The following is a 27946-nucleotide window of genomic DNA, read 5'->3' as shown; positions in this document are numbered from 1 at the left end:
CTCTTGATGAGAAAAAGTACCTTCGTAATGAGCGTTAGCTTGAAAAATGTTGTGACGACTCTTGCCTTGTCTTGTGTGGATACCTTGCTAATCTTAAATACATTCGTATGGGTACCGATGATGCTGAACGCTCTAATCACGGGAATTCGGCAGAAAACATAAAAATCGTGCAAAAAATTTTTTCGAAAGGCCGAAAAAAGAAGGTGCATAAAATAGCTGATACCTTAAAGATATCAGAGGACCGTATATGTAGTATTTTGCAGAAATATTTGTCTACGAGGCACCACACATTGTCTCATCAAAGTGGATGCCGCGTTTGCTCACTTTTGACAAAAACGTGTCGATGGGTCAGAGCGTTTTTTAGGGCAAATAAAACGCCATTTACCATGGGCTCATCACTACTCCTCGAAGTCAAATCGGCAGTCAGCCGATGGGACAGCAACCGATGAATATTGTCCACAGTGACTAAAAAGATTTTCTCACTGTAACTTGTAAACTAACGGTCGGAAAGCAATGAAATTGTGACACGGATCGTGTGAAGTTATCCATAAATAATATGATTCTGTCTAAAGTACTACGATATATATATATGTGCCAGACAGACCACCGTAGGCTTAATGAGTGATATAATACTCTGCGTATACTCAATTTTTGGGAAGAAAATTTACTAAGTAATTAAAACGCATTTACTTTGAAATTATTTCAAAGCGAAGTCAAAGTTTATTAACTCATTAGCAGCATTTCGTAGGGAATAGTGCAGTGCAGGTTTACAGACTTGTGCATGTTTCGATGAAGTTTATTTGCTGTGAGTGAACTCTTTGCCGTTTCAATGTTTTCTCATGCGTTTGTTATTGCTATCTATTACTGAATTTGATCTACGAAAAGTAACTAACTAAGACTGCATACAATAAGTTACGGCTTTTTACTTTACGTCTTGTAACTATATTCGAGCTTCAATTACGGAAATGCAGTAGAGAAGTTTATGTATGTAAAATGAAACTTTTTGTGTTTTTTAAACGTTTAGAACATAAAACGAAACGCTCTATAAAATCGCAATACCTTTAAGAGTTAAAACAAAGTAAAATTTATTTCGAAATTCATGTTTATATTTGTTTATTAAAACTTTAGGAGATTGTTTATATTTTATATATTGATATGATAGTTCTTCTTCTTCCCTACCGAAAGACGACGGGTGTTATATTCATTTTGTTGCAAGGAATTCTCAGAGATCGTATGCAGTGTTGTATACTCTTGCGCAGCATCAAATTTTAAACCAAACATGTCCGTCTGTCCGTTCGTCCGTTGGAATTTTACTGCAATCGGCTGCAAATTGAACGCGGTAATTGGAAGTTCTTGCAAGCAGGTTTGTATTGAAATTAAGCCAAATCGTTCGACAGACATGCCAAGCGGTACCACACAACTTGACATAACCACTCTTTTGAAAAGTAACAAAAATTCGATATTTTAGTCGTTGCCTTGCAAATTACCACAGATATAACGATAATAATTTTCTTGTCTCTGAGTGTGTTATATATAAAAATAAACAAAAATCGGCCACGCCTATTCAATATTAAAGACCAAAGGTGAATAAAGTGCAGCACAAACTATAAAAAGCCTAAATATTCTAGAAACTTTTGCTAGTTGGTCTGTCCGTCTGTCCGTTATTGATCACAAAAGTGAAGATATGCACTTAAAATTTGGCAAAAATATTTAAGTCATTGCATATACGTGCAAACCGATAAAAGGATTCGCCAACGGTACAATAAAAGAGCATTGAGCGTGATTGAGTGCACTTCATCTTTCTCGGATTTCTGTCCATAAACGATACAAATTTCCACTTTTATTCTACAAAAATTGAAAAAATCAGTCACGCTCTCACAGCGTATCTATATTAAGTATGGCAGCGTAGTTGTTTTCATTTTTTCTTTTAGGCTGACGACGATGAATATAAACGCTTCGCTCGCGACCGACTATAATTTCCTTACTTGTTTTTTTAATTTATTGCCACTAAATTCATATATAATTTACGTTTAAAGAACATATATAAAGCCATCCCAGCCTTCACCAATAGCATTTATAATTAATATTCTCTTTAAAATATATTATAGAGATTATTAAAAAGCGAATTTTTCGCAATTCCAATGTAATTATATTTCAATTAATTTCTTTAGCATAAGCACGGAAGCCTTTCTTGTTACCTTGAAAAAAGCTGAAAGAGGAAAAAATGTGCTGGCACTTTCTTTATTATAATTATTGTTATTATTATTATTATTATTAATGGAACTAAGATTAAACGTTCCATTATGACCTCAAAAGAATCAAGCGAAAATATAATGATGCGCTCTTAACAAGGAAAGAATTTCAATTCTTTGTTGATAATATTCTACTAATAAAATATGAAAATGAGTTTAACTCAAAGCAAATAAGTTTTATTTGTCTTAGGAGTCTGTTTGGATGTTGATAATCTCGAAATGTATTAAAATCACGTAATATTCTTTTAAATCGTCTTAAGCATATTCTAGGAATTATTTATAGCAGATTTTCAAAGTTGTAATTATTAGCGTGAGGATAAAAGTTGATAATGCTTTGTCACATTTTTCAAATTTGACCTTGATGGCCTTGAACCAAAAGTTATTATGCGAGAGTTTAGTTTGTTATGTCAAATTTTCATAGTCGTATGGCAAATAAATGGACAGGCGGAGAGATCAACAAGCAGATAGACGAAATATGGAGCAGAATGACAAACAGACCAATGGGCAAAACAATGAGACAACTCAGACCAGCTATTGTACTGCTTAATAGATAAGAAGCGTGACTATCGACAACGAAGTATTCCAACTTTAATTCCTAGAGCAACAGATAATACCTTACGTTTGGCCTGTCGCCGAAGGTGAATGGTCAGTAAAAGTCAAACTTATCGATCAGAGATACTTCATTTAAACTACGATCACATCCTAGGGGGAATTCCTGCCATTTTTTTCTTCCTGAGAATTACCAGTTTACGGTCAGCTCATGACAGCTCGTATTAAAAAAATGTTTCTTAAAAAATTTACGTTAATGTTTATGCGGTATCCAATGTGCCCTTACTCCGCATTACAAACATCGGGGCAAAGCCAATCGCCGTGAAATGCTATACAAATGAACTGAAACTTGGTAGATATGAAAAACTCGTTCTAGTTTCGCCAATAGCAATAATTTTGCAATGATAGAGAGAAAAGAAGAGCTTTAAACAACAAATCAATCTGTTAATCAATACAGTACACATAACTGATGCTTCCTGCAACTTAATGAAGCGTTAAGAATCCGTTTAGAATGCTTATTAAGCAGAATCCAAGTTACGCAATTTTTACGAGGAATAAAATGAAAACATGCTTTTTATAAAATTCCATTTTGCATTGTACTTTTCCCGAGCATCTACGTACATATTGATTTTTTTTATTTTCGTACCGCTTACCTTAAAAATCTTCCCACATAAATTGAAAAATGATGGAAGAGAAGAAAGAAAATATATTATCATTTACAAAAATCATTAACAACGTAACGCGTCGTGACCTTTGTGTATGAAAAATTATTTTAGAAGCAGAGAAAGTGATTTGAAAAAGAAAATTATCAAAATGCCCTTGAATGTAATTAAATGAAGAAGACTCTATACGACGTAGTATAAATGCGTGATATATGCAAAACGTGTTAAGATGAAAAAATTATTCATTTGCTATTAATAACAATGCCTTTGTATGGTGCGCATTTCTCACACGTTTTGCATTTAAGATTTTCGAATTTCTATGCAGATAAAACGAACAAGAAAATCAAATAAGTCTCTCAAGTAAATCATTCACCTCACGATAATATAGAAAACTCACAACAGCTGCGTGATAATGGATCGATCGGAAATGATGCGAAAATTGTTGTTGTCATTCTGCTGGCAACCAATTGGTTTCTACAGTCAAAAGGATTTTCTTCTTCTCAATAATCAATCATTCAATCATTTCGAGAATTCTAACCATGAGCATGTCGAGAAGCATGTGAAGAAATTTTTATAATTCTACTATTGCCTCATAACTTGACGATGTAGATAGGGTTGGCTAATATTGCAGTATTGGTGGTGTAATCGTATGGTGTCTGCACTAATTTCATTTACAATATATTTATTAACCATCTATTGTCGCATGAAGAAGGAAACTATGTATGCGTGCAATCCTTTGTTCAAGGAGTTTCTACAGTTTTTCGCGTTATATGAAAATATTTTCTCCATTGAATTTCTCAAATTTTGAAGGCAACCTAATACGAATCAGGAGATTCTGTAAACATTATTAGCAAAGAGGAATAGATAGTGGATGGGTAGTGGATTACAAGTTAAGGCAGCTTGGAGTAGGTTTCCCTATTTTCTTTCTTTTCGAAAATGCCGTTATTTTTCAACGGCCTTTGCGAATAGAATAGAATCGATTTATAGAAATCTCTCATCCTTCATTTTTGCGTCCATATATACTCATCTTTGTACATGTTATTCACGTCTTTCTTGAAGTTGTACCTACGACCTTGAAAATTTGTCGTCGAAAACTTTTCATCTAAGTTGCTATATAAACACTAACAAACTGGCCCCTAGCTTTTCCTCAATAATATCTGTATAGTCAAACCGAATAGCGACTAAATCCGAAGAAAAAAAGCCCTACGAACTTAAGCCGGAGTTTACGAGTACGTACACTTACACTCTACACCTACGTACGTGGCAGAATATAGGCTCACCTTTTATTATTTTCATCGATGACGTTAAGCATTAAGTTTGTGCAGATGTGCGCATCAGACAAAAATTCTTGGTATAAACCTGTCTGTTATGGCACTAATCGATTCCAATCGCTTTTTGAAATTACATTAACCACATCGGTCCATCCGTCCATTTAATTTTGTCCATTTATTTTTGTGTTCATCTTTTAGGCAACTTTCGGGATGTATTGAGGAACCTTTTTCTCACTTTTCGCACTTTTCACAAAAGGTCGAGCAAAGATTGAACGCTATTGAAAATGTCTTGAAGTGGCCCTTTGTTAACATCAATCCCCATACAATACATTATTTTGAAACAATATCATCAAGTAAGATAGAGTATGATAGAGTAGGGGGTAGAGTATTTAATAGCCAACTTTACTCCTTATTTTTCTCTGGTTTGTGAAGTTATACGCAAAGTAGAGTCAAGTCATATAAAAGCTCACAGTTAACAAGCGTGTTAGTGAATGAAACTTCGAGATATCTCGCAACTGACTACTATGTGAAGGGATTGTAAAAGATTCAGCCTAAGCTGTATAAAATTCTGTTATTTTTCTTCTCTTCTTCCCTTTTATCAATGAAATCGACTTTTGTGCGGTCCTTATGAATTTTCAGAACAAGTAAAAGAAACTGTGTGTTGGCCGTTACATTTAAAAATATAATCCATGAAATGATGTACTAGTGATATTAGCAACAGATTCTTCCCTTGTATTTACCTCCATAGATTCTTACGACTTTGTTTACAAATCAAGGCCTAATAAAATCTATACGTACATATACGTATACATACGTAAACGAGGTGGCTTGGTATGAAAACTTGGCAATTTAAGTAGACCACTTGCCCCACACAAAGATAAAAGTTCAATGGTCTATTAATGTTTTGGCTAAAACCAAATCTAATCTTCTTAAAGTCCAAACTAATATGCAACGAATGCGGTTAGAAAAGTAAATTAGATAAGTGTTTTTACATGTACTATACTATAAAAAAGGCAATCATATATCCACACTAAATTAAAGAATTTTTATATGTATCGGCGATAGTTTTTAAGTAGAGCACAGCGAATCTTACAAAGCCTAAAATTTTACCAAAATAGCAAAAAAGTTTTGAATAAATGCCAAAAATTTTCGATATATTTATTATGCTGCAAAAATAAGTCATAATACAATTTTACATTTATATGCTGTATATATACGTAGGCTATTAAATCAATATGGGCAAGAGTTAGAGAGAATAGGTGAACGTGTTGCTTGTAAGAACACCAATGAATTAAGCACGAAAGGACAGGTGCGACATTGCAGATGAAATCGTAAAAGTTTTTTGTTGACTGAGCAAGACAAGACGCAAGAATACCATTTTTATACTCTACACCAGTTGTGGCATAAGGATATATTAAGTTTGTGTGGATGTATGCAACACCGACAAGAACTTGAGATAGATGCCGCTTTTAATATGCCAAGCGTTTTAGAATTGATTTAAATTTGTCTGTCCGTCTGTCTCTGTTTTGTACTCAATCTACCGGCCATCATTTTTGAAATATTTTCATTAAATTTTGGTACACTCGCGTATTTTGGACCAAGGATGAATGCCATTGAAAATGGTTCAGGTGAAACACACCTTATTTCGAAGGTCGTTATATGATAGTGATATAGGGACCATAGTGTTTTCACTTGATCTTATGTACACAAGTACGAAAATGTATTGGTTAAGAAAGTTCAAATTGCGTTGCTTGATTTTTGCACTTTAGTAGTGTTGTGTGTGCGTGTGTGTGTGTGTGTGCATCTAAAAATGAACTCATTATCTTAAATGAGTATTGGACACAACTTTTATTATTATTAATGCAATTCGAGTAACTGCAATCCATACAAAATTTGTTTTTGTTCTGATTTGAAAAGAGCAAAAAATTTTTGTTTCAATTGTTTTACTCAGTGTATGCTATTTATTTACTCTAACAAGTATTTTTCTATTGCGCTCTATGAAACTTCATTAAATAATGAGTTTGTATGTTTTTTTTTCCCCTATTTTTTTTTTTTTTTTTTTTTTTATTATACATTTCGGCTCTTCATCTATTCGTGAATTACGAGGGTCAATGACTTTAAAATTTATGAATGAATTTATAGTAGTAAGTATATATGTGTGCATGGATATGTGTCAATACATTTGTGTTCATATATATATATTTAGGTGATTATAGCATGTACTCTCGTTTTTAGAATTAGTATTTATAAGTGCTTATATATGAGCGCGTTTTAGAGACCCTTGGGCATATATATATATATATATATGGATATATATACAAATAAAATATAAAACACTTGCAAGATGCTAATGTACGAAATAATTTTTTAAAGCAAAAATTTGCTTTTTATTGCAAAAACCTTTGTTGTAATTTTAATAGATAGAAGTAAAAAATGAATTAAACATAAAATCTGCAATTTCTCTCTTCTTTTGCTTAAAGACTGCATGTTATCGGTCGCAACAAGTCAACCACAAATTGCTCGAAGGTTTTATAAATTTATTGTAAGAACTTGTAAATTATCAACTTTCCGCTTCCTAAAAACCAAATTTTTATAATCAATGCTTTGCTTAAATTATTCCTTTGCTAAAAGTGATTTTACCGGTACTTACAGTTTCCTTGCAACACATTTCCTTGAGAATTGGATTCTTGCTTTCTTTATGACGCAATTTATGCTTGCACTTCACTCTTAATATTATTCTCTATTAAATAATAATTTCTAACAATGTTTCCCTCTTCACAGATATTCTACTTTTTCTTTTACTTGCTGTTGTTTGATATTGAAATGAGACTTTGGTTTAAGACGTGGAGACAATTGAAAAGTTTGCACTTCTCCTTTATATTTCAATTCCTCTTTTCCTTCGCTTTTCGCAATCATTCTCAAAGTTATCAAGAGACAATATCTTCTTATGTTCACTAAAAATAGAGGATTTTTTTCAATTATATGTAAAACGAAATAAGTGAGTTTATAATAAGTAAGTTTGACGCAGCCCAACATCAAAGACACCTAACCACCCTACAGTTATTCATGCAAAGACTTTCCAAAATGAGGGTTTTGCACGGGAAGCTGTCCGATCCGAATCATTGTCAATTTGGTTCACCCGTAAAACAAATCAAAATATTTTAAAACATGCAGCCACCAGTTGGTTGAACAGACAAACGGACAGGCAATCTTCGATTGATTCAAAAAATGATTCTGAATTTAATGGTTTTAGAAAAATATGAGTCTATCTTAAGTCCCTGTTGGTGGCGTTGCAGAAATCTGCCCAAAAACAAGCACAATTGCTGTACATAGTCTACGGCAACTTTGTATATAAACAGATTTTAAGGTATAAAGTAACAGTTTATCCATATTTGAGTTATTACATATGAAAATCTTACTATGTACAAATTTTTTTTCCGTGTTTCCAAGAATAAAATGGAAACGGAACTCTTCACGTACGGCTACAAGTCACAGTGTTACATTTAGAACAATAAAACAAACATTTTCTGAAAACGTTTTCAAAAAATATGGGTTCAGAATTTCGCGGGGAGATGTGGAGTAATAGCTTTGGAGAATGTGAAATTGAAAATCACAAGATGATATTCACCCTTTAAAGCACGTTCCTAATAAGTTAATTATATTAGTTAACCAATATATTTTTTAACTGGCATTATTAACTAGAGGCTAAACCATGCTAATTTAAACTGATGGATTACTAGCAAACCGGTTTTTAGCCAACATTCTTACGAAGTGCAGAATATAACTGAACATATAACTGAACATAGATTTTTTATTGAAAATGACGATATTTTGCTAGTCGTTAGTTAGATTCTTGGAATGGAAATTTTATTTATTGTGAATGATCTCCTTATATCATATTCTTAAGCATATAATTCTTTTGTAAACGTGTAAGAAATCTCACTTTTGTTAACATAACGCTGTCAACAGAAAGTTAAATTCACCTAACAATCACTGCAATCTTTATTGTATTGTATTATGACCCCATTTTTTCTCTTTGCAAGTTGCTTAAGACGGATGTTCGTCCAAGGTATGAGTTTAATGTGCTGCCAGTTGTTGTGGATATAACAAAAGTTCCATTCGTTCAACTCGTTAAAACCTCTATTGTCTTTTACATTAACATGTTGGAAATGGTTCTTAGCGTTCGTCTGTCTTTTAATCGTTTAAAAAAGAAAAGCGACAAAATTGGAACCGTAAAGTAGGTCAAATTTTCTATGATTTTATGATTTCATTCAATTTTTGGTACACAAACTATTATACAAAAAGCTTACAACACTTCTTCTTGCTTATGAAATAACAAAGAAGACAATAAAATAAACATAGTATTTTCAACCCGCAAATGACATTGCATTTCAAAGGTTACGTACGACATCAATTACAAAAGCGTTCCATATAGATTTTTTTCTTCTCCCTCATAATTCCAAAAAATTTTCCTTAGCTTAATTTTTCATAATTTCCCCACTGTTTCTTTTGAAAATGTTGTCATAAAATTGTAAAAAAGAAAAAAGCAGAGACACTTTGAAAAATTCTTTAAACAATTGCTTGCGTTGTGTAATATATCTATGCTATTAATATGTCTCCAATAGTCTTGACCAATTGGAGCAGCTACTTGCATAACGTTTGACATTGATGGCGATTTTAATGATTTCGCCAAATCAGTTCACTTGAAAACCCAGGCAGACGTTGGCATTGCATTCAACATCATGGAATATCTAATTTTGCCAGTGCCACGTTTCCATATATTACATACGGTGAATAGTGATGGGTTAAGCTAAGAAAATATTTTAATTTATAAAGATAATTTGAGCCGTCTAAATAATCTGAAAGCACTTGAATGTGAAAAGTATGTCGTGAGAATCTTTAAGAAAAATTAACTCAATCAAAATATATGAAAACAAGAAACAAAAAATATTATAATTGATTGAATGCCCGACACCTGCCACCTTGCAAATATTCATAAAACGACTGTTCAAAATAAAGAGTTTTATCCGAGTACAGAATTCGTCCTTGAGCCAAAATCCTTCTCTATACCAAATCCCATCAAAATTTTCAAAAATTGGGAAACAAGATTGAAAGATGGACAGACAAGTATATGACGGTCTATTCGAATACCTCTGTGATGAACTTAATACATCTTCGAACTATAGGTGGTATTGTAAGGCTTAAGAATTCACAAATTATTGTAAATTTTAGTGAAAATGCATCGACTTGCTGCCCTTTCAAGTAGTAATGTAATGCGTAAAAATTCATAAACCGACTGTACAAAAAAGGAGTTTTGTCGGAGTATAGCATTCGTCCTTGAGCCAAAACCCTTCTCTATACCAAATCTCATCAAATTTTTCAAAGATTGGGAAACAAGATGGAAAGATGGACAGACAAGTATATGACGTTCTATTCGAATACCTCTGTGATGAACATAATGCACCTTTAAACCATAGGTGGTATTGTCGGGCTTAAGAATGTACATATTGTTGTAAATTTTAGTGAAAATTCATCGATTTGTAGCTTTGTTGAGTAGTAATATTATATAATGGGTAGAAGTACACTCTTCAATATTGCGGTAATTTCATCAAAATTGAAATTTTATGGTGTTTAAGAATAATATTTTTTTTTATAATCAAAATGTAATATTTAGCAAGAAGCGCTGAAATCACTGAAGTGTGAAAAGTTTTAAATTGGTCTAGACCATTTTCTTGGCTTCCTTTCTTACCATTCATTGGGACCATTATTTGTAAAAAATTTAAAAATGACGCCCTTCATTACTCATTATGATGACATTGTGCTCTGCCATGAACAAAACCCGTATTTAGATACCTTTGCCTAAGGTTTTATTGAACACAAATGAGCACTTCCTTTACAATACCGCATACAGCGTAGCAGATGCCATTACTGATCATCTTCCCTAGAAGCCTAGATTACTTGTCAGTTATTAAACATATAGCGAATTAAGCCTGAAGTTAATGTCGATGGCTGTAAACCGGCAAATGGCTATGATATGAACAGCCTTAGCACAGCAGCTTCAGCTTACCTAAATAGGAGTTGATATCGTGATATACTATTAACTGGTAGAGAATTATTTATTGTATAAGATTGTTTAAATAAATTAAAAAGCCATTCATTCTATTTGACTTTCTTAAGCATTTTAAGAAAATCTTGGAAGAGATATGAGCCATAAAACACCGACCGCTGCGCAAAATCCATGCTCTGCTTGCATTCACTGTTTGAATGATAATTTTAAACTTACCTTCAAGTTTCTATTCAACTCCTTTTCATTGTAAATATTGAAACCATGGATGAAAAGGTATGAAATCGTTTTTTTTTAACTTCATTTTTACATCCTACAAATATCTTTATCCATATATGCAGAACATTCTTCATTTACATCCGTATCAATTTGAAAATAGGAAATATACATCGGAACCAAAACTCATACTTACAGCTAACAAAAAGTCATGTTACCTATGGTATACTATACGAATTTGTTTTTTTTTTTTTTTTTGCAAAAATCGATATCATTTTATTCAACGTATGAAGAGGGCTGCGATAAAGTGTCTGCTGAATTTTGAACATTTGCAGAAATACACGAAATATATTGAATTTTTTTTCTTTCGCATCACCAGCCACCAATTCTCTCATCCTTCAAACAAAATATGAATTGCGTGCAAAGAGACTAGCTCCGACCCATTGAGGAGGCCATCCCTGAGACGACGCATATTTTGTGTACAGTCATAAAAATGAAAAACCTTGTTCGCAGTTGTTGAGAGTAAGTCGACGACTGCAAATATCGATTATTCGTCAGAAAGGGGAAATATTTAGTGTATATAGAGGCAATTGCAAGTAAAACATTCAAATCAGGTGCTCCTAGTCAGATTTTGTCATTGTGCGGAAAAGTCGCATTATTGTCTCGATTTTTCGATTTACTTGTGTTGGCTGCTGTTGGTAGCGGTATGTAGTAATAGTGTGACTGACACATAACACACTACACCCACCAATGAGCAAGTCATGAGCACTTAGATTTATTGATAATGTTGATGGATCGCGCTACGCCCGCTAAGTATTAAATTAAGAAGGAATATTAACATCTTCTACTTATGTAAAGATCAAAAAAGCACTATTTCTTACACACTAGAGTGATACTGTTACATAAAGTTTCCAGGTGGAAAAAAAAACAATTTTAGGTAGCAACTAAGGCTTTTTCTTTAAAGATAGGGTATCTTATTCAAAATTTTATTAGTTCCCTTCAAAAAAACAATCGGTATATTTCAAGAGTCTTGTAATGTATTTCAAGCATGCAATGGCACTCGCTGAAAGCAACTTTGCTACTGCTTTCTGGACAATGCAATTTTATTGCTTTCATCCAATGGAAAAGTCATTTTTTATGGTATTTTTACCCTACAACACTTATGGTACAGAGTATATTAAGTTTAAGTGAACGGCTGTAAAACCCTTGATTAGAAGATTTGAGGTAGACTTAGCTTTTATTATACCGATAGATTCATAATCATATTCGGAATCGATCTAAACTTATTTGTCCCTCTGCTGTCTGCCTACGTATTCGTCTCTCAACCTCTTCTCTTCAACGTCGCAATTTTCAATATATTTTGATAAAGTTTGGCACACTGACGTATTTTGACCCAAGATCGAGCGATATTTTCAAACAATATCGTAATTTTTAAACATTTGCGAAAATAATTGCTTAATTATAGTAATAATAATAATAATATGTAATAATAATTTGACATAAAAATTAACCTAGTCAAATTTGGATAATCTAGGTCTATTTTTGGATCTCAACATAATGAAACAAACTAGTATAGTTTTTAATACTTTATCATGGCAATTAGTCTGTAGTAAATTTACCAGAGGGAATTTAGATTACACAGATCTACTTTTTATATCGTACCGTATATAGGGAGTCTCATGATAGCCAATCCTTCCATGACGATGAAGTCTAATTTGTATTTTTTTCTGACGGGAAGAACTGAGAAACAAATAAAATCTTTGCAAAGTACATTAAGTTTGCTAAATTTGCATCACGTCTTCGTTTGACTGTACTCCAATATGAGGACTTTGATCAAAATTATGCATTTACATAAAAATGGTGTATTCTTAATTAAACGAAACGATATAGAGTATTTGAAGAAAGAACGTCCTTGCCCGACTATAGCTTTCTTATTTTTTTTTTTTTTTTTAGGGTCTTAACCGTACATTTGTGAATGCAACCGGTTTTCTTTATTGTTAAAATATGTCCACTCAATGGATATTCTTGAGCAACTGTCAGTTATAATTTTCTCTTTGTATAGACTCATGTTTCTTTCTTTGTTAATTGAAGAGCTTGTATGAATTATCTCTAAAGCAGATCAGTTTAAGTTTTCCGTTAAGAAGAAAATTTTGAAGTAAATTTTGCTCTTTTCCTCCCTGTTTCTCATAGATTGTTCAATTTAATCTCTAGTAGATATTTTCGCAATAGATGTGTGAAAATGCGTAGGTTTCCCGCATAACGGTCGCTAAAATGTTTATTCGTTACATTTGCAAATCGAAATGAAAAAAAATGTACTTGTTGGTTGTTGTGAAATGGGAATGATCAAGTGTCATGAACGAGACGCGACAAAAACGCAATAGTTAGGCAAACGTAATACAGTTCAACATGTTAATTAACATGATGGAGTGACGTACAAAGAAGAACTCGATAATGATGCGGTAGTGCGTGCCAATGCAAATAAATACGTTTACTATTTGCTTAGAAACTGTTTACATATATCTTTTTTTTTTTTTTGTTTTTGTTTTCTTCTGCGGTTGGACTATAAAATATCTTGTTTGCTTGTCACAATAAGCAAATGTCCGTGTGAAATTGTCAAATGCAGTGTACTTGAATGCATGAAAAATAGATTTCACTTGACGAAAGTGTACTACTTGTAAACAACATGCACATGTAGTAGTAAATTATTTCATAATTATATGCATCGCTTTAAAACGCTTAAACACTTTAGCAAGTTTTACAAATTGTGAGTAATAGGTGTGCATAACACCACCCTTTCGCAGAGACGTTTAATATTGCCCGCTTTTAACTCTTGCCAGATTGTATCATGAAATTGGTTTTAATTAATTTCAACATTTTGATTTATTTAAGTCCAGCTATGCGTAAGCTGACATCGATTCACGTCGTCTCCTTAAATGAACAAACATAATATCATAACTAACATACCAAATGGAACGACGATTGACGATAACTTGCATTTCACTCCACGAACCGTGCTACACCCGATTTGTCAATCAGTGACAGATATTTAAGAAAAAATGGAAATTTTTGATATATAATTTTCAAAGGGCTGCCTAATATGCCACATATGTGATTAAATAGCCTACACCTATCTATACAAGCCTACAATTTAACATATATAGACTTTTCAAAATAAACCGTTATATGAGAAGTGATTGAAAAAATGGTCCAATCTGAACCATTTTCAATATAGTTCTTGAACCAAAAAGTGTCAATAATATATCAAATGTTATCAAAAGAGGTTAAAAATTGCGATCTGTAGATTGAACACAACATAGACAGACAGACTTGCTTAGATCAATTTGGGAAATGATTTCGAATCGCTCGATATAAGCAAACGTGGGTTTATTTCAAGTCCTTCTGGGTGTTGCATACATCCGCGCAAACCATATAGTGGTGTAGGATACAAATAGGTTTGAGGAAAACACGCAAGTCGTGGAACACCGGACAAAGATCCATTGTTTTATACTAAAATAATAAAAATGTACTGAGACGCGATGAGCTTTTATCCCTGTAGGCCGGATATTGCCAGTTGTATATAGACAGCTATTAACTATTATCGTGAAAACGTTAAGAATGTGCAAAATGTTAAGCAATCGTACTTTGTGCTAACCGACGATGTCATTAGAACTGTGCATAAATTCGTCCAAGATCGTCTTAAGTTCTTATTAGCATTAAAGGACATAAAGGACTTGAAAAATTGCATAGAGAAGTCACATTTTAACCAAAAAAATCCCACTTGAAGAAGAAGAATCAATCAGTAGTGATACTCGACCGTCTTAAAGTGAAGCTATTTCCACCTATTCCGTAAAATGGAGTTGCCAATGCGAATAAAACGGTCTACCTAAGACGAGCGAAAGGCTTGCATCGATGCAACACTGTCACTTACAACTCACTGATTTAGGTTAGTTGATTAGGTGCCACTATAATCCCTTATCTTTGAAACGATCTGCTTTGAAATGTATTTTGTAACCTTGAAGTTTTTCTTTTTAATTTAAGTTAAAAAGTGTCGCTTGTTTTCAATCAGCTTCAGTGCAGATGGACTCATGTACATGACAAATTAATTTCGTTATTTATCTCGGTTAATTTCCATTGCTTAAGAGTATATAGAGTAATTTAGATTCTCTCTCCCTTTTATTGCCGGTTTTTCAAACATTCTTCCATTGCCTTCGAACGAGGACTCATTTTGAAGGCGCTACGTCATGTTTTCAAAAGACAAGCAACATATTTAGGAACACTGGTGCTGAAATTGATATATTTCAGAAATTGCTCTGTAAAAATGGGGAAAAAAACGCAGCCCCTACGTTCAACTTACGTTCCGTCACATATTAGCCTCCAAAAAAAAAAAAAATTGGAATTTCTTCTTGCTCTTTCTCTTCCCCTGCCTAAAAATTAGTACATGTCTCGTTTTCAGTTACACCATCATGTGGTGTCTACACGTTACACAACACAGATTACAAAGTTAACCTATTCGCTATTGCGGTTAGACTAATAAAACCTGCACTTTATTCATTTAAAATACATGCAGTTATGTGCACAATTTTATGCTTTTTTATGATAGTAATTGTGGGTTAGCACACACACACACACACACTGAATTTTTGTTTTCTAGTTAAAAGTTTAAAAACTAAATATTGAAATTTAAAATTTTCTCTCGAACAACATGCATTCAGCATTTATTGCATTTGGCTTTAATGGACTTTTACTATAAGAATAGTTAAGTAAATGAAAGAGAAGAAGAAATAGAGACTAATGTTAATGCTGTTCTGTATTTAGATGCTTAGTTGCGCAAGCAAATGAATGAAAATAAATGCCGAAAAACGTGCAAACTAGCATTTACATGCCCTGGAGAGCATAAATAATTTCGATTGTAATCAAACGTGCCATTCATTCGCTCCCTCATATTTTATTACTATTGCAGTACCACCACTCATGCATTAATGGGGAATGACATTAAATTGCGTCAAGTTGTAAAGGTACTAAAAAGAGCATTGTAGCGCGAAAATAATTTCAAGTAAATATTAAAAAAAAAAAGTACTGAGGAAAAAATTATGTTAATTTTTCCATGGCAGAGAGGATTATATATATTTATTGTAGATCGGGTAAATATTTCGAATTCGTAAATCGTATTAGAAGAAGCATTTGCTTCATTTTTCAGATATTCTGATAATATCAGTACTTATAGCCCGTAAAAATTTATCTCTAATAAATGAGGAGTTATCGGAACGTTTTAGTAAAAACCTTCATCAGAAATGTGATAGCTCAAGAAGCCCTAAAATGGCAAAAGTGCGAAGCAATTTATGGTTGTTCGCTAAGCAAACTTAACTAAAAGGTTTTTCCCGAAAAAAGAAGAATAATTTCTCCTCTTACAAGCCAATCGAGATACCAGAGGATTTTCTCATATTGAAGCAGTGAATATCAGCCAAACTATGTTGATTCGACCAAAACATACGATAACTAAAACAATTAAAATTTAATTACCGGCTTGAGCTTAACTAGAATAGTGATCAACGTCTATATCACTGATTGTTCAGTATGACCGATCGATCTTAGCTCAAATATTTCTGCATTTAAAGTTGACATGACGGAATAGCTTTTCGCAATATTAAAAACAAAACCCTGCTGTTGCTGTTGCCCTTGGTTTCACTTTCCCGAGAAATTCACTATGCGACCTCGACTTTTTCGATTTCACAATGCGTCAAATTTAATTTCCTTAATAGTTAAGAACTAGCATTTTTGAGAATAGAAAACCCACTACTATCCTATATCGTATTGAAGGTAATTTAAGTCTACCCCGTATGTGTTAGACTTCGTCTTGAATCTTTTAATCTTTAGCTTCCTCTTAACTTCTGTTTAAATCGCCTAAAATATTCTGCATACATGTAAGGTGCAGATATCTAGAAGAGCACCAAACAGTGGAGAGCTAATAGCAAAGAGTAAAACGAACAAAGTAATGTTGCAACACAAACACAAAGAAAATAAGAGTCAGTCGTTAAGTGGAAGTAGGCGAGTCAAGTTGTAAAATCTTGCAGCCATCAAACTTCTGTTGCTTACTTTTATTACTTTTTATAGACAATTAACGAATGAATTCATTCATTGTAGTGAATTCCACGTACAACCTTAAACATAGTGTTTCTTAGCAAAGTATTTCATAGTCTGTCTTGACGAAATAATTTACAAAATTGTGAAAAAAGCTATTAACGATTCATATGCTGAATGCTTGTGTCTCTTAAGAGCATAAATACATAAAATCTTTTTCTATTTATGAGACGGCTTTGCACTTCACGTTGAACACTTTGCTAGCAATGTCTACGCAAACATAAAGAAATGATTACGATAGGCAGCCTTAAACATTCAACCCATTCATTGTCACTAGAACCATTTTGCTATTGGGAACACTATGACAAAAACTTGTTTGTAATTGTCAAAGAAATAGACTTATAATAGAAGGTGAACTTTGTAATGAAACAAATCATTTCTTTGCTTTTTATGGAAGTATATGTTTACACCCATAGTGGTTAACCAACATTTGAATCAGTTATATAACAGGGACCGTTTAAAACGTTAGTGTCAAAATCAGCGATCTGGTTACACCAGTTTCGTCAGTTCTTTTTGTAACACTCCGAAATAAACAACAGTAGCTCCACTATCTTAATTAGTATACGTTTCGAAGCCACTTTAAAGGAATCAGAATTTGAAAAATTTTCAACGGCCATCTAAGACGCCAGCGAGAACAGCGATGTAATCCCTCGATAGAAGCGCTCAAAACAGATGCAGAACTGCATTTTCGAGATGTTTATCTAAAATTTAATTATTCCTTAGCATTAACAAAAGAACGAACGGTGTAATAGACAATCTAGTTACTGATCTAAAATGCTCACATTATCAATCGGTTTTATCAATCTGGTTGGGTTAGACGGTGTACCTTCAAGCGATTAGAAACTCATAACTTTTTTTATACTCATCACCGAAGAATGTGAGGTATATTCGTTTTATCAAAATGTTTGCAACGCCCAGAAGGAAGCATCAGAGACCCCACAAAGTATATATACATACATATATATATATATATATATATATATATATATATATATTCTTGAACGGCATCAAATCCTAAGTCGATTTGGGCATGTCCTTCTGCCCGTCTGTCCGTCTGTTGTAAACATTCTCCTGGCCACAAAAAGAAGTTATCGACTTCAAATTTGGCAGAAACAGTGAAAGTTCTTCCCTGCAGTTTGGTATTGAAAATGGATCAAATCGGTCGAAGCACATGCCCACAGCGCCATGTAAACTGAGTATACCTCTGTTTTTCAAAGGAATGAAAAATTGATTTTTGGCTCATTACCCATGAACTATACCAAATAAATGTACCGAAATTTGAATGCATATTCTATGGGCGATGCTGTAGCATCTTTGCATAAAAATGGAAAAATTGAACCACGCCTATATGATAGTGTATAAAAATTTAATTGTTTTTTCAGTACCTTTATAAGGCGCAGAAACCAGCTTCAAAAATCCTAAAAATTCTTGGCTAGCTTGAAATGTGGAATGCACATACACATGTCCGCCTATCTGTCCGTCCGTCTGACTGTTTGCGGAACTTTTTGGTATTTGTGGTAAACATTTTTCTGTTAGCGAAAATGAAGATATCGCCTATAAATTCGAAAAAGAATTTGGAATTGAACTAAACCTTTCAAAAGACACACCTACAACGCCCACATGCCTATACGAGAAAAACTTTTGTTTTGAAAATAGAAATAAACAACTGCACCCACTCCATATTATAAGGCATGAAAATGTTGTTCTTTTACTTCTTTCGTTTTTTTTTGGGATAAACTGTAATGGGTGTAAAGGATACGGTCCCGATCAAATTTAATTTTCTTATTTCGATCGCATTACTAACTGATTTAATTCTAACAATTTAAAGTTGAATACTAGTAAAACTAAAGTTCCATTGTTATTTCGTGGGTCAATCGTGAGTCCAACTCTCCGCCATCGGTTAAAATGCTCGATCAAGTGATTGAATTTGTTAGCGCGGTCTCAAATCTTACGTTTAAAAGATCACCTTTCGTTTGAATTCAAAATTCTAAGGAAGGCTGTAGCTTTCTTCATGTTTCTTTCTTATCTTCAGGCATACCTTAACATCAAAACTTTTAGGCTATCTTCACAAGCTCATTCGCATTCGAACGCTAAGATGCATATGCGAAAATATTGCTTGCTAAATCTAAACGGACGATGAATTTAATTTAACCTGACCGTAAGTATTTATCACCATGAAGACTATTCTTTTTCAATCCTGTACCGTTGTGAACTAATCACCACGCCGTATTAAAACGACTGTTAGTCTGAAGAAGGTTAAAGTTGCCTTAAGGCCTCCTATAATTTATAATTCACACTTAGTAGCTATAATTTGTAATTCCATATAGAACTGTAGCATAGTATATCGCAGTTATCGATGTCTATACATTATCCTTGGTCGTAACTGTACCGTAAGAGACTTTATAGTCTTTTCTTCAATAATCTTAACTTTTGGAAATTCACTCACGGGTTATTGGGAGCTAAGAGAAAGAGAGCAATCAGAGATCAAAAGACTTGCATTAATAAGTTTACTTGAAAATTTTCCCTGATTAACAGGCCTAAATACCCAGCGGACTCTAAGTGTTCAGATATTCTAAACCTTGCTTGATGACGACTAGAGTAACGTAATATTCCACCGGTATGTCAGTCATGATATGCATAGGTTTATGTGCCTATGCATATCGATTTAGTTTAATTTAGAATGCTTTGCTTATCTTGGATAAAACGTATCTCTTATAAAATCCTCCTCAATTATCTTAAAGAGAGAGCACTAAATATAGCTCCAAAAAATAATGTTATCCTTAATAAGTGCTGCTCTGAAAAAAATGCTAACTAATAAATAATTGTTGTTAGCGTTCCTAGTAGAGAACTATCTTCTTTTCATATCTAAGCCGAACAAATGTTCCGTAATCCGTTGCTTGCAATTTGAAAGTGTCGAGTAACTATCAGGAGTATTATCTAAGCAGAGCACATTGAACTTTACATTTATTTGCTTTGCACAAATTAAGTAAATTATTAACGTTTACTACAACAACATTTAATAATAAACATCTAACTTGCCTTGAACTTTTCTAAATTGTGAAATTTAGAGGTTCATAATCGATATATAAAGGGAATGACCGACATTTCGAGCTCACTATTAAATTTTTTTTATTGATTGTTGAATAATTTCTATTTTATGAGTTATTGGAGAACTTTGAACTTAATCTCATGTATGCGCGTGCATTTAATATTAATTTTTTGTTACAATAGTTTCTTGGGAATTCTTTTGAAAGCAGCAAGCATGCACCAACGAACGAATAGTATATACGTTTTCGATGACAAGCTAAGTTCGGAGAATGAAAAGAGAAAAAAAGAAGAAAAAGTTCATAGCAGTCTACAATATCTGTACACATCGTTGTTCTCTGCTTACTCACAATACTCGAAAATTAACCGAACGACTCGATTAAATACATTATCAAATGTTTTTCACTTTTTTTTTTTTTTTTGTTTTGTGTTTTCGTAAAACAACTCAACACACTACAACAGCACAACACGAAAGTCATTTATGATGAACTCATCGTTAAATTAAACAGCATAACAACGAGAATAAAAAAAAGATAATAAAGTTATTGTTGTTGTTGTTGTTAGTTTTATATGCGCCTTTACGCGAACATTCTGAGCGTTGTAAATAGGAGAAAAAAAAAATCAAATTTACAACGATTCTCTTACGGCCCATTTAAGCTAAAAACTGCTTATGTATCTGTTGCCCGCCAAAAATAACTGTACGTTGTTACCAAGTTTATGCTTTACTAACTTTCAAGTAACCAATCAAAACTCAGTGTACTGACGATGATGATGATATGCATGCATGTATTTGCGTGTGTAGATTTTTCTTTGAGTCTACGATGGATCTTTTGTTTGACTGCATTCGCTCAATCGGTTTTTTTTTTGTTGTTTTAAAGCATAATAGATTAATTGAAGACGATATTATGAGGTTACAGTATTGCGTAAGCGGTAAAAGCTGTGAGAATAAAAGCTTCGGGCAATGCTTGCAAATAATAATCCATAAAAACAAGCAAAGTATGTATAAAAAATTTTAAAGAACTTTCGCAATGATTCGTACAATTAGTTGTATTCTTGTCGCGTTCTATATAGAACTCCGAGTGCAAATTCCATGCTCACGCTTTATGGATAAATAAGCGAACATAGTAATAAGAAGTAAGAACACTGTAGTCGGGTATGGCCGACTATTAAATACCCTATACCACACACAATTCTCATTTCTATTATAGAATACAAAAATCATATCTTGTTCCTATGCAAAGGCATACTTCAGTTGTACAAATCTAATTCTTATATAGGGCAAGATCCAAAAATAAGTGTAGATGGTCCAAATTGTACAGAGAAGGTTTCTGTATTAAATTACTATTTTCATCATCATATATTAGAGCTTAGACTTTTCTGCTCTAGAAAGGGGCAATTTTCGTGGAAATCCTTATTAGGATAGGATCCAAAAGATAGGTCGAGAAAGTACAAATTTAGCAGAGTAAAATCTTTTATGTTAAATTATTATTATGAAATAATTTTCTCCTTGAAGCATTGAAAATTATACCTTTTTGTGGTATGAACTTCAGTTTTCGCTATATGATAGGGGGTTCAATAATTGCCTCAGCCGGCCAAAAGTTTCCATACCAATTTAGAATAGCGAAATTCTACTACTTAGTCACTTTTGCTAAAAAATATTTGAAAATTGCAATTTTTTTCCATATAACGACTTTTCAGAACATGACGTTCCGCGGGGAGTGGCCGAAAAAATCGAACGATCCGAACCATTTTCAATAGCGTTCTTCCCTAGATCAAAACACGTGACAGTATCAAATTTCATTGAAATATCTCAAAAATTGCGACCTGCAGCTTGAGCAAATATTTGCGCAGACAGACAGCAGACGAACAGATGGACAGACAGTCTTAGATCAAGTCAGATTACTATTCTGAATCGATCGGTATAATAAAAGGCGGGTTCATTTTAAGCCCTTCTGCCTGTTATATACGATCGCACTAAGTTAATAAATCCTGTAACACAAGTGGTGTAGAGTATAATAAACAGATGTTTTTATATATAGAAGGGAGAGCGAAGTAAGAAAAAAAGAAATTTGTGGAAGATATCCAAAAAAAAAAAAAGTAATAAAATTAAATGTGGTCGAGATCGAATCTTTTACAGTTTATCCCAAAAAAAGACAGAGAAAGTAAAAGAACAAAATTTTCATGCTCTACAATATGGAGCGGGTGCAGTTGTTTATTTCCATTTTCAAAATAAAAGTTTTTCTCGTATAGGCATGTGGGCGTTGTAGGTGTGTCTTTTGAAAGGTTTAGTTCAATTCCAAATTCTTTTTCGAATTTGTAGGCGATATCTTCACTTTCGCTAACAGGAAAATGTTTACCACAAATACCAAAAAGTTCCGCAAAGAGTCAGACGGACGGACAGATAGGCGGACATGTGTATGTGCATTCCATATTTGAAGCTAGCCAAGAATTTTTAGGATTTTTGAAGCTGGTTTCTGCGCCTTATAAAGGTACTGAAAAAACAATTAAATTTTTATACACTATCATATAGGCGTGGTTCAATTTTTCCATTTTTATGCAAAGATGCTACAGCATCGCCCATAGAATATGCATTCAAATTTCGGTACATTTATTTGGTATAGTTCATGGGTAATGAGCCAAAAATCAATTTTTCATTCCTTTGAAAAACAGAGGTATACTCAGTTTACATGGCGCTGTGGGCATGTGCTTCGACCGATTTGATCCATTTTCAATACCAACCTGCAGGGAAGAACTTTCACTGTTTCTGCCAAATTTGAAGTCGATAACTTCTTTTTGTGGCCAGCAGAATGTTTACAACAGACGGATAGAAGGACATGCTCAAATCGACTTGGGATTTGATGCTGATCAAGAACTTTGTGGGATCTCTGATGCTTCCTTCTGGGCGTTGCAAACATTTTGACATAATGAACATACCCCTCATCCTTCGGGGATTGGTATAAAAAAGTCAATGAAAAACACAAAAGGGAGAAAAACCTGCTTTATTAAAAATATGTACGTGGAAAGAAAGAAAGAACGATTAATATTTATATCAGTAATTTAATGGTGAATTAAATTTTTTTATACCCTACATCACTTGTGGCATAAATATATATTATGTTTGTGCGGATGTACGCAACATGCAGAAACACCCATCTTTTATTATAGCGAACGATTCAGAATCACTTTCTCGATATTTTGATGAAAATTTTTACGCAGACTTAAGTGCAAACGCTGTGGAAAATCATTCGGTTCTTTTGAAATTCCGTTATATGTATAAGGTAGATGTAGGGTGTCTGGCCTACTGTAATGGTTTTGCTTCTTCTGTTTTTATATTTATTAATGAGAAAAACATTTTCTTTGGAGAACACAATTACTTTGCATCTGCTTCTTCTTCTTAAAAGGTATATAGCGAGCCAACAATAGTTGATTCGTCGTGTCAAAATAAAAAATGCTCAGCGTGGACAAGAAACGCTTTGCAGGAACCTTGACAAGGCCAGCGACCAGTTTATGTTATTTATTAATATTCAACATTCATATATTAATTTATTTGTTATTTTTAATAATTCTTACGTGTTTTTACGTACCGCGTACTTTTCTTTTCTCTTTTCTCTTTTTCCTTTTTTTTTTTTTTTTGGTAATGAGGAGGCTTAATATATTTCCATATTTCGCAATTTTAATTAACAAATAAAAATTTTTTTTTTTTTATTATTTATTTGTTTTTATTTTGAATGTAAAGAAACCTTCGTAACAGTGAGGGCATATTGAAAATGCTAGTCCTGCAGTGAAGTTCTATAGCTTCGTTATCGAATATTTAGTCCGATCTGGTTATACAAAAAAAAGAACAGAAAAGGCAAAGGCAAAAAAAAAAGATAGATCGCCCGTTGGAGATAGCCAAGACTAACTGTGAGACTGGGCAAACACGCCTCTCCTAGCGAGAACCATACACTGGCTGATATATTCGCAAAAACTTACGGCGGGAAGAAACAAATCGGCGCAGCATCTTACTTCGAGTGAAGGCAACACTCTCTTAATGAGGACAATACATTGATTGCAAACAACATTGGCGGGAAGGCAGAATTCGAAACTGCACCTTGTTCATAGTGAGGACAACACATCGGCTGATATATTTGCACAAAGTTATGGGGAAGGAAAGAAAGCGGAAAAACATCTCGCTGCTAGTGAGCAACTCGAACAAGCTTACTGCCATCTTAGGCTACTAAGTCAGATGGTAATCGATACGAGAGCCCACCAGTAAGTTGTGTCGCTCAAAGCTTGAGACTAATGAGGCTTACGTAGCACTCAATGAAATCATCAGGCAACAATGCCGTGATATTATTAACCAGCATGAATACAAGATCTCTTAGCACAACCGTACAATATAAAGTAAGTATATTGTTAACAGAATGAAAACTCCCGATGAAAACCCCATCATCAGCGACATGGTGCGACTCCTATAAATCAGTACGGACACCTTCAAAAGAAACATGGAACTTAGGCTAAGAGAATCATCCATTGATGCATGTGTTAAAGAAAGCCAAAGCATTATATTATTTATGAAAGGATAATATTTCATATCAAGATCTTTACAGACTAGGACGTTGCACTACGCTTCATTGTCGAATTAACTGAATCCATGTATAGACTTTGGACATAAAAATCCATAGATGGATACCAAATAGATTAGACAGATGTACAAACTGTCTTAAGCCCACTCATATAAATGAATGTACATTGATTGCTCCAACAAGGATTGATTATATTTTAATTCACTCTGGTTATTGTACACATAAGCAAAGACAGACTTAACATACCCTATCCACAAATGATGTAAGATATACAGAGACTTCCATAAGTAGAAAGGATATCTTTCAACCTATTTTGCAATCTAGCCTTAATGATGCAGGAAAGAAAAAGCCCAAAATACAAAACAATAACGATATCTTTTGTTGGTGAATATGAAAATCGCGAAATTTGTACCAATGACAAAAGCGCTTCATATAGAGACTTTAAAGACGCTATTGAGAGACGTAAGGTTGTTCTGCATCGTTTTTGTTGCGTTTTTTTTTTTTTTTTTTTTTTGAAAGAAATCAATAATCTCGCTAACGCTTGCCTTTTGTTTTTGTTGTTGCACTAAAAATCCAATTAAAAGTTTTTTGAATTCAAGTTTTCATTTAAGTTTGGGGCTAAGGGGAGAACAAATGTCTCACATAATATTTAATTAAGAAAAATTTTTCATTTTTCTTACTAAAAAAATAGGAAGATGTTGTTATCGCCTAAATCGTAATACTATATCAATGCACTATATATATATATTTTTTTTTTGCGTAAAAATCCACTTTACTCTCGTTTTCGCTATTCCTCAATTATTGTCATGTTTTGCCCTCATTTTCGTAAAGAACTTATTTAAATATTCTTATCGTAGACTTGCATAATTGTTTTCCTGTTATTTGGTGTCAATTATCTGTCTGTTTATTTATTTTATCACGTTTATCATAAACGTTTACAATGTCTATTGAAAAGACTCGAGACTGCTTAAAAACACAATACATTACTGCCGACGTTTATTTTTCCTTTTTATACTCTACACCACAAGGTCAATATTAAGCTCATCCGGACGTATGTAACATGCACAAGAGCTTAAGATAGACCCATCTTTTATTAGAGCGACCGATTCTCAAGCATTATCTGAATTGATTTAAATCTGCCTTTTCGTCTGATGTCTGTCCATGTAAATCTTTGTTCAAGCTACGGTTCGCAATTTTTGAGATATTTTGATGAAATTTGACTCAGTCACGTGTTTTGACCTTATGATGAACGCTACTGGAAATGGTTCGGATCGGTCCATTTCTTCAATCATTCCCCATATAAAGCCTTATGCTAAAAAGTCGTTATGTGGAAAAAATTGTAACTTTGCAGTTTTCAAATATTTTTTAGCAAAAGTGGCTAAGTACTAGAATTTCGCTATTCTAAATTGGTATGGAAACTTTGGACGGAGTGGGGAAATTTTTGAAGCCTACCTCATATAGCGAAAACCGATGTTCATACGACAAAAACGTATAACTTTCAAAGCTTCATGATGAAAATCACATCTTAATAGTAATTTAATATAAAAAATGAACCCTACCCTAATAAAGATTTTCACGAAAATTGACCCTTTGTAGAGTAGGATAATAGTAATTTAACATAAAAATGAACTCTACAAAATTTGGACCACCTACCCTTATTTTTGGATTCTGTCGTGTCTACGGATTAAGCTTGTACTACATTCCCCACAAATACGCACATGGAAAATATGTCTTTACATAAACACAAAATATATTTTCTGTGTTCTACAATAAAAATAAGAATTGTGTTAGACAATGTGGTGTACGGTATTTAATGGTCGGCTTTGCCCGATTACAATGTTCTTACTTGTTTTTTTTTTTTATAAAAGTGAAAAGACAAAAAACCACAGCAATTTACGGTTAAGGTCGAATGCTGTGCTCTAATTACCTCGCTTAAGCCACGAGTTAATCTTAGACACCTAACTCAGATACAACGGCCATTTCCTACCTTGGATTTTATATGAAAACAATTGTAATTGTTTCACTTATCTACTGTGCATACATATATGATTGAAATTGTCTGGCTTATCAACTGTAGAAGAATTAGAATGCCATCCCATTTGCAATAATTTCTATTCAGTATAAGTAAAATCATTTTCGATGCGAAGAAGGCGATAGACTTTGGCCTCAGTAATTAATTCGATAACAGAACATTTCCCCGCATATCATTGAGTTATCTGTCTACCTTTGAATTGAATAAGAATTACGTAGCGTAGTTCATTGCGTAAAAGCATAAAGCGTGCTAGATAAGCGGCATAGACTTTTGCCTTAGCAATTGTCTTTTAATCGTGCGAGAATCTGTGAAACTTTTCTTTTTTTTTTTCTTTTAAGAGAATAAAAGGAGAAAAGTTTGTTGGCCTTACCTATTCCGTTCGATTAAGAATTAGTGTAAGTTGTGCAGTTTTCTGGAGGTTTGTTCCATTCTTCCCTATTCTTGCATAACGAATGTGACAAACTTAAAGCGTGTTCTTGCTTCAGATTGCTATAAAAAATCAATCCGTTCTTATAAGAAAGGAATTTTAATTTTTTACATTTCTCTCAAAAAAATCCCTCGATATCAGGGCAATATATGGAAATTAATTTTGCTCAAATTTTCATGATTTCGTTGACCGCAACGATTTTTATATTGAGCTTTAGAAAAACTTTGGTTAAAAAACTTCACATCAATGCCTAAGCTCGTCTTTGTAATGGATTCCGTGTTCATTGCTTATTTTGAACCTAGCTTTTCCATCATTAAAACCAGAGAGTAAGAAATAAGTGATATCGAAAAATCGATATTTGCATACTATAGAGTTTATGACACGTATCTTCAAGTTTTACGAAGAGAGCGTTTGAATTATTAGAACTTCCAGTTCGCAATTCGGTTGTTATGTTTCAGCACAGAATTTCGGGAAATTCTTACGTAACGTGTGTATAACGTATAATAATATCTCAACACACCACGATTTCCAGACTAGCACAATCCAGACAATTAATTAGCAGTAACCCACATCATTTCAAGCAATGTTTTGCTGCACTTAACACACTCATCGCTTATAAACTTCGTACCATGGCAGACGGATTTATTGTAATAATTGAAGAATTCTTATAAAGTCTACTACTTTTGTTTTTGAAAAACCCAACGAAATAAATAGCACAAAGGTAC

The sequence above is a fragment of the Glossina fuscipes genome, unplaced genomic scaffold (genome assembly GCF_014805625.2).
Source record: "Glossina fuscipes isolate IAEA_lab_2018 unplaced genomic scaffold, Yale_Gfus_2 2, whole genome shotgun sequence".
NCBI classification, from domain to species: domain Eukaryota; kingdom Metazoa; phylum Arthropoda; class Insecta; order Diptera; family Glossinidae; genus Glossina; species Glossina fuscipes.
This window is presented reverse-complemented; position numbering follows the sequence as displayed.